Source organism: Suricata suricatta, chromosome X (genome assembly GCF_006229205.1).
Source record: "Suricata suricatta isolate VVHF042 chromosome X, meerkat_22Aug2017_6uvM2_HiC, whole genome shotgun sequence".
NCBI classification, from domain to species: Eukaryota; Metazoa; Chordata; class Mammalia; order Carnivora; family Herpestidae; genus Suricata; species Suricata suricatta.
The window spans coordinates 92,548,903-92,563,492 of record NC_043717.1 but is presented as its reverse complement, the minus strand read 5'-3'; the positions used below and the strand labels follow the sequence as shown (position 1 = coordinate 92,563,492).

Below are 14,590 nucleotides of genomic sequence, written 5' to 3'. Positions count from 1 at the left end.
ATTTACTTTCTCTTGGCGTCTTAGGCCAGTGTCAGGCATATAATAGGTGTTTCATTAACGCTAGCAAGATGTTGATGCCGATTGTATAGGGTAACTATTCTGTGCCAGGATTTCATTTCATACTCATAGTAAAAATATTAAATACACACAATAACTATCCCTATTTTACAGACGAGGAAAGTTAAATGCATGAAAGTGGAAAGAAAAGTCATCATGATAAATAACATTTTTCAAAGGAGAAAAACAAATCCCCCCTGCTATATAACACAGCTTTCTCCGTTTCCCTGAAGCCCCTGCCATTCTTAGCACGCGCGCAGACTTTGTTCATTCCCTTGGGCGAGTTATATGTGACCACGGCAGAACAAGAACAGTGCAGACTGACATGATCTCACCATGTCACAGTTCACATCGTGTTAATGTACACAGCTCTTTTCTTTGTGTACATAACACTACATGCAGGAGAGACAGCACAACTCCGATTGCTCTGTTTTGCTTTCTGTTTTGAAATTCTATGTCTTTTGGGATGGGGATGTCAGCAGAGAGCTATGGAAAACTGTGATAGAATTGAATGTACAAGAAACAATGTGTCTCATGGGAGCCAATGTCATTGGTTAATTTATTTTTTAAATGTCATGTAGATGTATTTTCCAGCAATCTCTCCCCAGGGAAGACCTTGGCTGAATTCAACTGTGAATCCTATTTACAGAATGCAGCCCATGCATGTACTCTATTCCTGCATTAAGTGATCTTAGACATATGTGCTGGATTACCATAACAACATACAATCAGGTGAATATGGGATATCTGATTTTCTCTAGAGAATGTATCAGTGTTCATATTGTCATTCAGAATCCTGCAGTGTGGTCTTTCCTTCGTTTGCCTTACAAATAATTCCCATTGTGCAAAAATGGATGCTTTTAAAGGACAGAAGTCCTCAGCACAAATCATCTGAATAAAATGACTTTATTTTGTAAGGAATTGTCACTTTTAAATACTCCAAGAAGAAGACTCTATAATTCTCTTGCTCCATGAACAGATAAGTTGAACATAGAAATCACAGATAGAGTTTCAATTCGTTTGCTGAATTATTGTGGGCTTATTATGTGCAAAGCACTCTGTTAGATACTGCCCTGGGTACTTAAAAATACCCTCTTTTAATGCCTTCCAGACAGACAGAGACAGATTGATCTCATGTACATACAGGAATAAATGTGCACGAGCAAATGAAAGAGAAGATTTTAACAAGCAGGCCAGTCATATACGTGAAAATCTACCCAGCTGAAAATTGGGATATGTGCCAGTACGGACTTACTCTTTTTTTTTCTCTTTCCTCTGTGGGCTATATGGGCAAAAATGAGCTACCAGGTAGCTGATAAGCAAATTATCTACTTCTCTGTTTACAAACAGTTTGAGAGAAGGAACAGTGACTTTCTCTACATCCAGCCGTGCACAAGCCTCTGAGTGATGTTTTGAGAGTTAGGACTATGTCAGCTTCCCCAGGGTTTCTCTCTGCTGCAGCGAGTTGGCAGACACCTCAGACAAATTTTATGTCTCTTAAATCTTCCTCAAGCTAGGCTTGGCTCATAGATTTATAAGTACAAAAAAAGCAAAATGTTTACCAGTTTGACATTTTTGAAGATCAAAAGAGTCAGTTTTTTTTTAAATTCAGCATACACCTCAGTTTAGTCTACAGAAGGAGCTAATTGCTTTTGCTCTTTGTTTAAAGCAGCTGAAATGTTTACTTTCCAGAAGTGGCAACGGATCATCTTTCTAAAGATTTATACTCTAGGCCTCAGTGTTGCTTTCTCTTTCTCTTGCCTACAGGCGTCAAGTTTTGCCAAAGTCTTCATTTTCTTTTTTTGCCTCTACTGCTACATAGTATAAACTAGCGCAGGCTGGGAGGTGCTGGGAAATATATTGACAATCTAGGAGAAAAACGAAAGTTCATTTTTATTAGCTCTGCTCTGCCCCCCTTTTTGGCTCTGAGTTTTTCAGTAGGCCCTTACCCTCAAAATGTTGTTCCCTGGCGTAATAATGACAGGTGCGAAAGTGAACTGGTAACCTTCAGTGACTATCCGTTAAGTCTGGTCCAAGTGTATCTGTAGGCAGAGCACCAATGAAAGCTTGGCTGTAATTCAGAAGAATGAAAACACTGTGTGAAGACTGTTCTATAGACAACTTACCTTCAGTGCTGAATTGTGAAAGGTAAAAATGGGTAAATCCCCAGTAAGGGCCCTTCCCGCCCACTCCAGCTGCCCTTCTTTCAGTCAGCAACAACTGCCAGTAAGAGCTTCCTGGGGTACAAAGGTCCCACAGGAAGACCCCATAAGCTGTTCTCCTGCCGCTTCTCCAGTCAAGGCCTGAGACATACTTTACTGGGATTACTTTGTCACTCAATATTTTAATTTTTACCTTTCAAGAGATGCTGAGTTTGAATTCAGTGAGCACTTGATATTTAAACTCATTTATTCAATAGACATTTGAGCACATATACAGGATCAGACCCTTATGGGCAAGGGTTCCAAACAGAGGGACCACCAACCCATGCAAAGCAGTCACATGTGTAAGAATGGATTGTTTAGGAAAAGGTAAGATATTGTGTGTAAACCACTGGGAGTTGCATGGGAGGGGGCAGGATAAGAATCTGGAAGGTGTCTTGCGGCCAGTTGGTGAAGGAAGTCTGCTTGCTAAGGAGTTTGGCCTTTATAGGCAGGGGTGAGCCAGTTCAGGTTTTAAATGTGGGAATCACATGAGTGGATTGGAAGATAGGGGGGAAAAATAGAGACAGTGTCCACCTTATAGTTTGGCAGTCTTTACGAGGTCTTTTCCTAATCACTTGCTGCTGTTCAGCAATGCCATCTCCACTAGATTTTCTTTCAGTATCCAAAAAATCACTTTGAACAATGGTTTCCTTCTATACATAAGATATACCTTCCTGTACTCCTTCACATGTTGCTTAGCTGAATATTCATTTTTTCCAACTCAAATCAATGATCTCAGTAGTAATTGGAGCTTGATTGCCATGAAGGAAAGCAGAGATTCAAAGCTTTGCAACTTAGTTTAAAAAACTATATAAGGCTTATTTGTTGTCACTGAGTCAGCAGGGCTGAGCTGAGTGCTGGGCAGCTCCCCTGGGGGATGGGAGAGCTAAAGGAACAGAGGCTGAAAAGATGACAAAGTGGCAGTTTAAAAAATGGGCAGTATCCAGAATGTTGAAAATCCCTAAAGGTCACATCCAGATATGGGAAATAAATAAAAGGGCAGAAGTATATGAATATAAAAGAAATACATGTTGAAGGTACATGTGCTCAAACTGATTATATATACTATGTAGCCAAAGTATTTTAGAGCCTGTTCTTTCCCTGACTCAGATACTCTTAAATGTTTTCCCATTATCCATAGGATGAAGTCCCAACTCCTTAGGGCGGCGTTCACTACCTTCTGTAGTCTGGGTTCAACCCACCTTTGTAATCTTTATACTTAACAGAATTTGTCGGCCTCAGTCAGCTACCTACCCTTTCATCCCCACACCTGCACTGTGAGTCTCAGTGCAGGGACTATGTCTTTTGTCTCTGAATCCCCCAGAGTGCCTAGCAGAGTGTGTCTTACATATAGCATGCACCCAATCAATCTGTTGGGTGATTTTTGCCACCCACCCTCATTCTTTCCAATTTCTCTACTACTATTGACCCAGTATCCTCTCTACTAAAACTGGCAACTGAGACACTAGGTAAAGGGGGCCAGTGTTCAACAAACCGTCTTTTAACTTTCTATTTTAAAATCATTTTAAATATAGAAAAATTTCAAGAATCATAGCGGACTCTCATCTGCCATCCACTCTGATTCACCGATTTTTTTTTAACATTTCGCCTGATTTGATCTTTGCTTCTTTATATAAATATGATATTCTGTTATGAAATATGTGAAGTTGAAAAGCTATACCCCTTATCCCTCTCCTTTATCCTCAACCTTTTATGATGAAAAAATTTATACAGAGAATGTTAAAGACTTGTATAGTAAATGCCCCTATACACACCATTTAGAGTCTGTAATTAACACTTGGTTCCATTTGCTTTATCACCTATCTTCCCATTTATACACCTTTTATGCATTTCAAGTTAAGTTGCAGACAACCATATATTTTTCTAAATTCTTCAGTATGCATATCATTGACTGGATGAACAAACTGCTTTGTGCTCTGAAGTCAACCAAATTATCTTGTTTTATCTGCATTGACTGTATTGCGAAAACTCCAGTCTACCTGTATATCTTAGATCTGTTTGGCCATGGAACCCAAGTCTCTTTAATTAACTTTTAGATGTCCCTCCACTTCACCTAGTGCAGTGCTAGACACACGTTCCATAAATGCCACTTGATGCTGATGAACAGAGACAGAGCTAGAGCCAAGAAAAGAATCACAATAAAACTAGAATAAACCAAGGGAGGAGGGAAGTATATGAGAAGTGGGCCACAAGTGAAGGGGAGAGAGAGAAGCTAGGGCTTGAAGAATTCTGGGAAGAAAAGAGCCTTAGCCCACCTGGTACTTCCGGCAGTACTTCTGTCTGCTACTTTCCAACCTTCTCTTTAGAAGGATAGGTTCTAGGAAAGTAGAAACAATTGCTGCTCAGCAAACTGCATGACAAGTCTCCTTGCTACTACTTAGGTGCCAATTGGTATATTCATGGTACCTCATGAATATGCTAATCTGCAAGCTGCAGCTTAGTTTTAGAGGGTATGGGTGGTCCACTGAAAACTTCTTTCACACTAAATCTGTTCTACAGGCCAAGGAGCACATGAGTTCAATGAATCCTGGTTTTCTTTCTGTTTATAACCTTTCCTTTCTTGCTCGGTTGCTTATAAGTCCGAGAATAGCTCTAATATACATTTATTGAACAATTTTATATCAAACACTCTGCTAGCTGCTATCACATTATTAATGCTTTACAGCCACTCAGCCGGGTAGTACTACTTCTTTTCCCATTTGCCAGATGAGAAAACTTGACACTTACAAGCCAGAATTCAAGCAACTTGAGGTTTTTCTTACTCCAGAGCCCAGTGGTCTTTTAACCACATGTCTGATGAAGTTTTTAAAAATTATCAACTCAATATAAAGGCAGGGATGTTTATTTTCGCTATATTGACTCATCAGGTGATTTATTCACTAAGGAAGTGGAGTTGAATCACTGAATTAAGGAATTAATTCAGTCACTCAGAATTTAATCATTGGAGTGTTAGTATACTAATGGATTCAGATTGCTTGAGTTCAAATCCCCGTTTTATCACTTACTAATTGAGTGAGAGTAAGCAAGTCACTTATCATCAGTAAACTTCAGTTTTCTTACGTATAAAATGCAAGATAGTAATATTTAGCATATAGCTATGTTGTGAGAGCTAATTTAAAAAATAATGTAAAGTATGCCATGTCTCACATGCAATAGGTGCTCAGCATATTCTGGATGACTTTCTTTCCTTCCTTTTTTCCCTTTGGGGTCAGACCACTCACCTGTAGCTGTCCTTTGAAGAAAACAAACGGCTTTTGGAACTCTGAAGAGGAGTATTAGGCTGACTATTCCCAAGGCTAACCAAGTACAGTAGCCTAACTCTTATGTGAGCAGATTTCAAAATAAGCTAGAAACAGAAACCATTAGGAGAGTTGCAGAGGCCCTCCTCCCTGCTTCCTAGAAAGGGGGGCCAGATTGTGACAAATGTTTTCTATTTTGTCACTAGAGTCAATGTCACAATTGGCATAGACCATTACACCTGGGATATTGATAATCGCAGCCCAGCCGTTCCAAAGCAAGCAAGCGGAGACTGATGAGTGTAAGTGACTTGACCAAGGTCAAACAGTGGAAAAGTCAGGAGAACCCAGTTTTCCCCAATTCTTACCCTGTGTTAATTTTATGGTTCCTTTGTGGGTTCATAGGCAGGTGAAACCAAGTCTTGATTGGTGCACTTTGCAGAAATTTGAACTGATTGGACTCTCAGGGTTTGGTACAAGTTTGATTGATTCAGAAAAGCTGAGAGGTTTTTTTTTTTTTCCTGCTTCACGTCAACTCACTAGTTGTTGCTTTCAAACTGTTAGCACTTCTATTTTGTTTGTGGTTTAGCAACTTAGTGTTTGTTTCTCCCTGTTTTAGGTTCATGGTTTGATTCAAGTTCTTGGTTCTTTGCAGTCTTCCATGGGGGTATTTGTTTTGACAAAAATACTTAGAATCTAAGGTGGTTAGCAATGGAAATTCATTTGAAAACAACAGTAAGGCTTGGTGACTTCTGCTGAGAAGGAGCTTGGGTGGATTAGGGAACCATTAGTGCTTACATTTTGGAGCTTGAAATCAGGATAATGGAAACATTGCCACGGTTCTTGGGTGTATATGCTTATGGGTTTGTTTTTATCAGGATGCTCTTATGCTTTCATTTCCATTCTTGCTAATCTGGGTTGAAACTGCTTTTCCTACTTTATTGACTTTTGATACATGCTGTCCATCATGTTCTTGATGCAATCCTCATCTTTGGACTGTGGGAAGGAAGCTAACAAAAAATTATCTTCCCTGTATTTTTCCCTTTACTTTGAATGGTCCTTCTGAAGAACTTGTAGAATATGAATTTGAAGCTTAAATATGTGGAAGACTTCAGGTGCAGTGCCTAAAGGCAGAACGCCTGATTCTGAAATACAGCCTTTGTTCCTTTCTTACCAATGTGGTTTTAAAAAGCTCAGGTAAGCCTCCTTAGCTGAACCTGAAATTGGGCTGACACCTTTGTTAGTGGCCAGCCATACCACAGTCAAGGCTGAGGAGGGGGGTGCAGGGGAGGTTTGCAGTGATTGAGGGCTTTCAAGGACCATATCCCACCTGCCTGACTTTCCACATGCCAATGAAAGTGAGTTCTGGTGCTGGGGCCGTCAGTGCTTTTTCAAGCTGCTGACTGTTTACCTGAGCATTTATGAGGTAGGATAGCAGCTGTGGTGGTACAAAGGCTATTCTCAGTATCTCACACGGCCAGCACTTTCTAGGAAGTGAGGTTTTGGGCGATTCCAGCTAATATGTTTCTGCTTAAAAAACAAAACAAAACAAACCCTCTCACTTTTGATTCATTTGCTCTTCTTACCTCCTTTCTTTTCTAGCTTCCTCTCCACTACCCCCCAACCCTCTCTCCTCCTCTTCCCCTTTTAATGGTTCCTCCCTTTTAGCTACCAGTCACCCAACTTTCTGTGAATTATATTATCCATTTCCCCCCTTGATTTAACATAGATTTCGGATACATATTTTACTGGCATTTACAATACCGGGAATGACATTCAAAGGGGCAATTAGAAAAAAGTTTTCTTTCTTCTCTCAGGAAGTGGGCTCATCACTTGTTTGAGAACACAGATGGCATTAGAGGGGGCCAAGGGGAGCTGACATCTGATATTTCTGCTATAGCGCCCACTTTTTTTTTTTTTTTTTTTTTGGCTGCTTTAGATTCAGCCCATGTGGCCAGACACACACTTGGGTAACCACCATACAGATGGAAATCAGGACATGTGGGATTTGGCTGAACCAATGGTCCCCAAACATTGCCTGGATCATTTAGTGCCCCGGGTGTGGCCACCCCAGGACTTCAAGAGCTAAAATTGTGTCCCAGCTTACGCCAGCTGGTCACTGTATATATGGTATCAAGGCAGCTTGGAGTCTCATAAAACATGACTTTGGAGTTTTACCTTGTGGATTTAGATTTAGCTAATCGACCTGAATCCTTCCACACACACCAGACAGTGAGGATATGTCAGGTTAAAAGAAAGAGTTAACAGAAGGTGATGCTCATTGTCCTTCAGCTTGCATTCTAGATGGCACATAATATTAGACCATATAAAACCAAATGAAACTGCCTTTCCAGAAAGGAAAAAAGAAATTAGAGGCTTCAGTTTCTTTAATAAACTTTTGATGTATTATGTATCAGATTAAACATTTTTTCTTTTAAGACAATTTCCCTTCTGTGGTATTTTAAAAGCAAACTACTTCCAAGTTCAAAATTGGAAGAATTGAGAATTTTTTGATGAAATTATATGGGCTCTTTCTTTTTACTTATGTGATAGAGGTACCTGACTTTAGCCATTTAGGCAAGATTTGTTTCAGATAGTAATAATCCCATACAATTTTATAACCCTCTGTGATTTATAAAAGGGTTTTCATATCTATTATCTCATTAGCTCTTCATAGCAATCATGTGAAGCAGTCAGGATAGGTACTGTTATGTCAAGCTTATAAATAAGGGAACTTAAGCTCAGAGAAGTTAAGTGACTTGTCCAAGGTAACCCAGCTAGAAAATGGTAGAACAGAAACCTGAACCCAGGTTTCCTGATACCCGGCCCCAGCATTCTTGCAGTTGTGTCATGCTTCCTTCCTAAGTAACTATCTCCTTTTTGTTTCTACTCATCGTTAATATTGAAATTGGTCTAAAATATGTGCTTCAGTTTAGCAGATGAGTAAAACTGAGGCATTTATGGGCAAAGTGCCTTCTTAAAGTCATCTGTGGAGAAAGTTGTGCGTATAGTTCTTAGCTTTTCATCTTCACTTCAACTGAACTATTTTTAGGTATACACAGATTGTTTTCCAGTGTTAAATATATGCCCAAAAGTTGTGTGATCCAGTGATTATAGGTGTGAAAGCTGCACCTGGGGAATGGGACTAGGGATGAAAAGTTGGCTTAAAATAATTAGCTTCCTGCCTTTTCGTTAAGAGATGTCGTGTTCTATATAATTTAATTTCTTCATACTTCCTTTCCTTCCAGCCTTTTAAATACAACTCTTTAGGGGAAATTAGCGAATATTCATTTGGAATGTTGATTTCTCGGGAACAAGTGCTGCTAGAGGAAAGAGAAAGTAGAGGGGTGACTTTTCGTGCTCTGTAAGTGTGGGGAAGCAGTATTTCGTTTGGAGCTGTGAGCTAAGATTTCTTCTAAGGCATGCAAATCGTAAAGTTCTGATTTGTCAACTGCATGCTGTTTCTTTAGGCACTGATGTATGAAATCCCGAACGAATTCTCCGATGAACATACTGCTAATTGCTTCTCCACCTGCTCTCCAACCTCCTCCTCCCCACCCCCTCCACTCCCAATTCAGCCTATAAGTGTCCGTCATTGGAGATGGATGGTGACACATGCAGTAATAGCAATTCATAAAAGCCAGTTCCAGCCCTTGTCTTCAAGGCTCCTGGATTTTCCACTGCCTGCTTTTGTGTAAGTGAAGTGCTTGGAAGTGCTACTGGCATCAGAATCCACCTCCCTATGCTCCGTGGCTAGAGCTCAGTTGCTCGGCTGGAGCTGAGCTAAGCAGAAGCATCGGATCTAAGCTGAATTGTAACTAGGGGTTTTTTTTCCTCATTGGGGGTGTGGGTTAAGGAAGTGTGTAGTGGGGTTTGGGGTGCTTTGGCTTTTCTTTTTGTGGAGAGAAGAGGGTAAGCGGAGAATAACTCACGGTAGGATACAACGTGAAACAGTTCCCTGAAGAGTGTCACGATGTTCCTGGTACAATATACAGGTATGGTGTGTTTTATTTTATCTGAAATTTCCCTTTTGTTTCAAAGTGCATTCCTCTCTTATTTTGCCTCCAGTTCAACTGTACTGAAGGACAAATAAGGTTCTAATGAGCTAAACAAAATAGCTGCATGAGACATGCCTGCCCCTTGCTATAATGTTTATAGCAGACTGTTGTGTAAAATCTGGGTTTTCTGTTAAATTGCTAGTCCTGATCCCTTAATCGTGCATGCTTCTCTGCTATATTCTTGTGTTGAATTTCTCAAGTCTCATGTCTGCAACTGGTAGTATGCAATATAGCCTAGAGTGTTTGCGCAGAAGACACAGTGCTTTGGAAGCAAAAGGCAATTTTTAAACTCTTAGTATGTTGTATTCTCTTGAGTTTATTAACTCTCAGGTTTGTTAATTGATTGTCTAGATTTGGGATATAGTAAAGAGAAGGGAAACTTCAAGCCAGGAAGCATTCCAGAACACATTTGTTTTGGAAAATTTATTTTTATTTCATTATTTAACTCAGATTGATAAATAGTATATATTGTTGTTGTTTGTTCTCTTGGTAGAAAAAAAGTGCTGGAAACATCAAGGCTAAAAATGCCAGCACCAAACCATTTTGTATTGTAAAATAGCATTGGACCGAATGTGTTTCTTAAGTATGTATTCTCTTAAGCTTTCAGAAACATACTGGTCCATAATAAGGAAGAACTTGAAGACCGATTAGGTATTGGTGAATGTTTTAAAGGCTTCTTACACAGCAGTTAGACAGAAAGGATCCTTTCAAATGTAAAAACCTTAAGAAAGTTTCAGTTTCCTGCTGAACAGAACATAGTTCCTACAACTATGTGTTTTGAGAAGTTTAAATATCATTTATTGTCAAGGACTCTCACCCCCATTCATGCTTTATTGTCCTTAAAATATTGTGCTCCTGTGCTTAAGAGCTAAAAGATCATGTTCTGTTTTGATGCGTGGTTTGACAGTTGATTTCGCTCCTCATTAATTGGACAGCATGCAGATGATGTGGAGAAGTGAGTGAGTGACAGTATTTCAAGGTTACGCTGAAGAGCATACAGTGAACCTTAGTGCCTGGACCAACAGCTGCTGAATTGAATTGTCTGCAATTAAAGCAACAGCAGGTTTGTGTAGTCTCCCTGCAGCCCGTTTATTTGAATTTATAGCTTCAGTTTCTTCTTTGGGTAGCGATTGGTTTGTTTCACTAAGTGTTGGAGAGTTGTGCTTGTTGGATGTTTTCTCTACCCTGATGCATGCTTGACTCCAGAAGAACCGTTTCTGTACATTTTTAATGTGAGAGGTTCATGTGGTTTTTCTCTTTGAATTAAAAACACAGACTATCTTATTTTCTCTACTACAAAAGCGAATAGATAGTTTCATGGAAAATATTGCTTGGTTCAATAAATACAAGTTTCTTGTGGACCTGCATTACTGGTATAAATTTCTGGCAGTGAAAAATGTTGGACTTTGCTATGCTACTAGATTACTATATCTGGGAAGAACTTCTTCATGCTAATAAAATTGTTTATGTTAAAAAGACAATGATGTTATCTCCTTGCCATCTCTCAATTCTAGGGTGACCTACTGAATAATGTCAAACCCAACTAGGTGCCTTTTATGACTGAATATTTGCATGCTAATAATGCATACATGTTTAATTCCCTCTTGGTTTTATTCTATTAAAAATAACAAAATTACAGCATAATTGTTGGTTATTGACTGATCCTGGATGTGGTGTAAAATATTTGCACAGTAATTTCACATATACTTGATCAGTTTATTCTCATAACAGACTGGTGTGAGGGCAGTGGCATGATGATATCTATTTCAGAGGTAGGAAGACTGAGGCTTCAATGATACTTAACTGGCCTGAGATCTCACCTCTAACAAGTGGCAGAGGCTAAACTCATAGGTTAGATGATTTGATTCAAGAATTTGCTTTTTCTCCGCCATACACCAGGCTGCCTCTTAGCTGATGGATCCAGGGTAAATTTGACTTAAGCTACTAGTCAAGAAAACCAAATGTAGTCATTTACTAAAAAAACAAACAGACAATGTCTTATTTGATAGAACTCTAGAGATTTTTTTCCCCAAACTGTGTTAACAATTTTAATACATGGGTGCTTCCTAGATTAATTTTGCTGGTACATAAAAAAAAATTAGTGTTTTTTGTTTTCTTTAATGTTTTTTATTTTTGAGACAGAGAGCAAGTGGGGGAGGGCACAGAAAGGGGGACAAGGGGGACAGAGAACCTGAAGCAGGCTCTGTGCTGACATGAGATCATGACCTGAGCTGAAGTCAGAGCTCAACCAACTGAGCCACCCAGGCAACCCCCAAAAACCATTAGCATTTTCATTAACTTATACATCAATATGAATGAAAGTAGAGCCTTGTAAAGTTGGGGGGGATTAAAATGTCCAATCACAAAAGTTAATGTGGAATATTTTCCTTCTATAAAACAAGCTAGTATGTTTTTAATATTCTATTCAATAAACATATACAGTTGTTTCCATAAAAGTATGTGAGTTTTAAAATATACTGGCATGAATGTGAAGTGCTATATGTTTTAAAATTTGCATATTTCATCCAGATCAACAGAAAAAAATATACAGCTAATTCCATTTCATACTTTTCTTTCTGTTTATCTTATCTATCTACCTATCTAAATAAAATAGACCAGATTGCTCATCTTTCCAGATTTCCAAATGGTTTAATTTTCATTTTATTAGTATAAAGGGGGAAAAACATTCCTGTCGAACTGATGAAGGGAATACTGTTTAAAACTGTGTTATCACTTCAGCAAATGAACCCAGATACCTGAGTAGCTCATAGTCAGTTCTCTGGTAAAAACAGTTTTTAAAGCCTGTTCAGGAAGCATTCTTGAATCAGTCATGTTCAGCTCTGAATTTGTTAGAGACTATGCTGTATACTGGGGCAGTGAGTGGAAGCTCGCCCCATCGACAACTCTTCTTCAGTATTTGACAAAGAATATTTGAGAATGTTACCAAGAACATGAACCAGAGATTGGGCCAATATTGTTATGACCTATTATGAGACTTTTGGAAAGATGGCAATAGATATATTGTGTCAGATGCCACGTAATTAGAATTTATCCTCCTCTAAGATGGTATCTTTATACTTTAACATATCTTAACATAAAGCTATTCTTATATTAGTCCTTTCTAGCAAAAAGGAAAAGAGGACAATATAAAGCCCTCCTTATCATTCTTAAATGGAATTTGACACTTAAAAAAATACCAGTGGGAACTTGGGGGAATGGGTCAGGGTTAGGCAGCGGGTAACTGAAAAACTGGGCAGGTGATTGGAAGCCCCAATTTGGTTTCAGGTGGCAAATTTCTGATGCAGTTGAAAGCTCTGGCCAACACCCCCTCACCCCATTTCTCTTTCTGGAAACAAGCGCTCTAAATATAAATGAAAGGAAACTTATTAGGACTTTAAAATTTTTTTTTGACGTTTTCTGATTGGAGAAAGAAAAAGTCTTTCATCCCCCTGTGTTCTACGAGGCCAAGAAAAATTAGAAAGGGAGTCGATTTCTAGGTTCAGGCTGTTAAGGGAGCTGAAGTGGGTTGTCTGATGGATTTTTCCCTTGAGTACATCTCTGAGTACGTTGTAGGGGAGTGCAGCCAGGTCTTACGGCTAGGGGTATGTGGGCTGTAGCAGACAGTGGAGTGCTAGAGCCGGCTTGCACTAGCTTACATACAGGGATCACTAAGAATATCTACAAATTTAAAAACCTACTCATATCTACCCTTCTCCAAAAAGATTTAAGATATTCACTATGTATAATAGTTAAGGCATGCTGTCCATGCAGGACAGTATACTGTAGATGCCCTTTGGTCTGCTAAACCGTACTGATTACCATTGCTTAGATATTAATACTAATGCCTTCAGGGGTTGTTGAACATAGAACAAGTAAGCATGGCTCCCACATATATTCATGAGAATAATAGCTAACATTTACTGAGTGCCTACTATGTTTCAGGCTATGTTATTACAAAGGCCTTGTTTGTCTCCAGAACCTATGCCCTTATCTACTATGCAGTATGTTATATGTCTTTAGATTTTTTTCTATTTTTTATTTATTTTTGAGAGACAGAGAAAGACAGGGTGAGCAGGGGAGGATCAGACAGAGGGAGACAGAATCTGAAGCAGGCTCCAGGCTCTGAGCTAGCTGTCAGCACAGAGCCCAACACAGGGCTCGAACCCATGAACCGTGAGATCATAACCTGAGCCAAAGTCAGACACTCAACTGACTGAGCCACCCAGGCGCCCCTCTGTTGTATGTCTTTAAGGGCACTTCACTGAGGAAGCTGTTTGCCACTCATGTGACACCCATAGCAGATATCCCATTGTCTATGCCTTTGGAAGACACAGAAAGTGTAGAATTGTCTGCTCACTAGACTGTAGAAAATTCTGCTTTTTTCTGACCCTCATTGCTTGTATTCTATTGCCAGAGTTGTGGTGGACTGTTGCATCTCCAGAATCTTCTAAATACTGCCACGAGAAATGTTCTTTCTTCAAATTTTCAGCTAAAACAAAGTCTCATATTCTTTTGCCTCTCTCTTGTATATGTGCTGCCAAAGCAAGCACATTTTTTGCCTCTCTCTTGATTCCTAGCTTTTTGCAAGAACAAGCAATGGCAACCAGAGTCCAGTTTTTCTTCCAAATGATCAAATCATAGGACATCTTCCTTGCATCTGCTTTTGCTCCATTTTATGCCTGGCTGTTAGAGTATTCTTCCCAAATGCAGATCTTATCATATGACCTTTCTCCTCAAATATCTAATGGATTTTTTGGTGGTGTTTTTTTGTCTTTGTTTGTTTTTTCTAAACAGGCATTTAGGATGATTCGTGGTCTCGTTCCTGCCACCCAGAATGCATCTGTCACTGTATAGTGACTTTGCCTAAACCCTGTCCACTAGCCACTCCAGAGCACTTCTGGGTCATGAGATACTCCCCAAATTTTCAGGCTCTTGTGCTTTTCCTCATGCTGTTCTCTACATTTTTATTGCCATTCTTCCACATCTCTCTGATGACCCTAGAGCAGCTCAATAT

General features: G+C 39.4%; 1 protein-coding gene across 4 annotated transcripts in view; it reads left to right on the top strand.

Moving 5' to 3' along the window:
- The window catches only part of ENOX2 (ecto-NOX disulfide-thiol exchanger 2), a 249,160-nt gene that overhangs the window by 5,409 nt on the left and 229,161 nt on the right, over window positions 1-14,590 (top strand). The window contains exons 1-2 of one of the 4 annotated variants that reach the window (XM_029930553.1): window positions 9,491-9,513; window positions 10,484-10,639. The exons of 2 other annotated variants lie outside the window; for them this stretch is intronic. The gene's annotated coding sequence lies outside the window, so the exon portion shown is untranslated. Of the gene's footprint in view, window positions 1-9,490; window positions 9,514-10,450; window positions 10,640-14,590 lie in introns of those variants that run through there. One more of the 4 variants, XM_029930554.1, reaches the window with a different exon arrangement.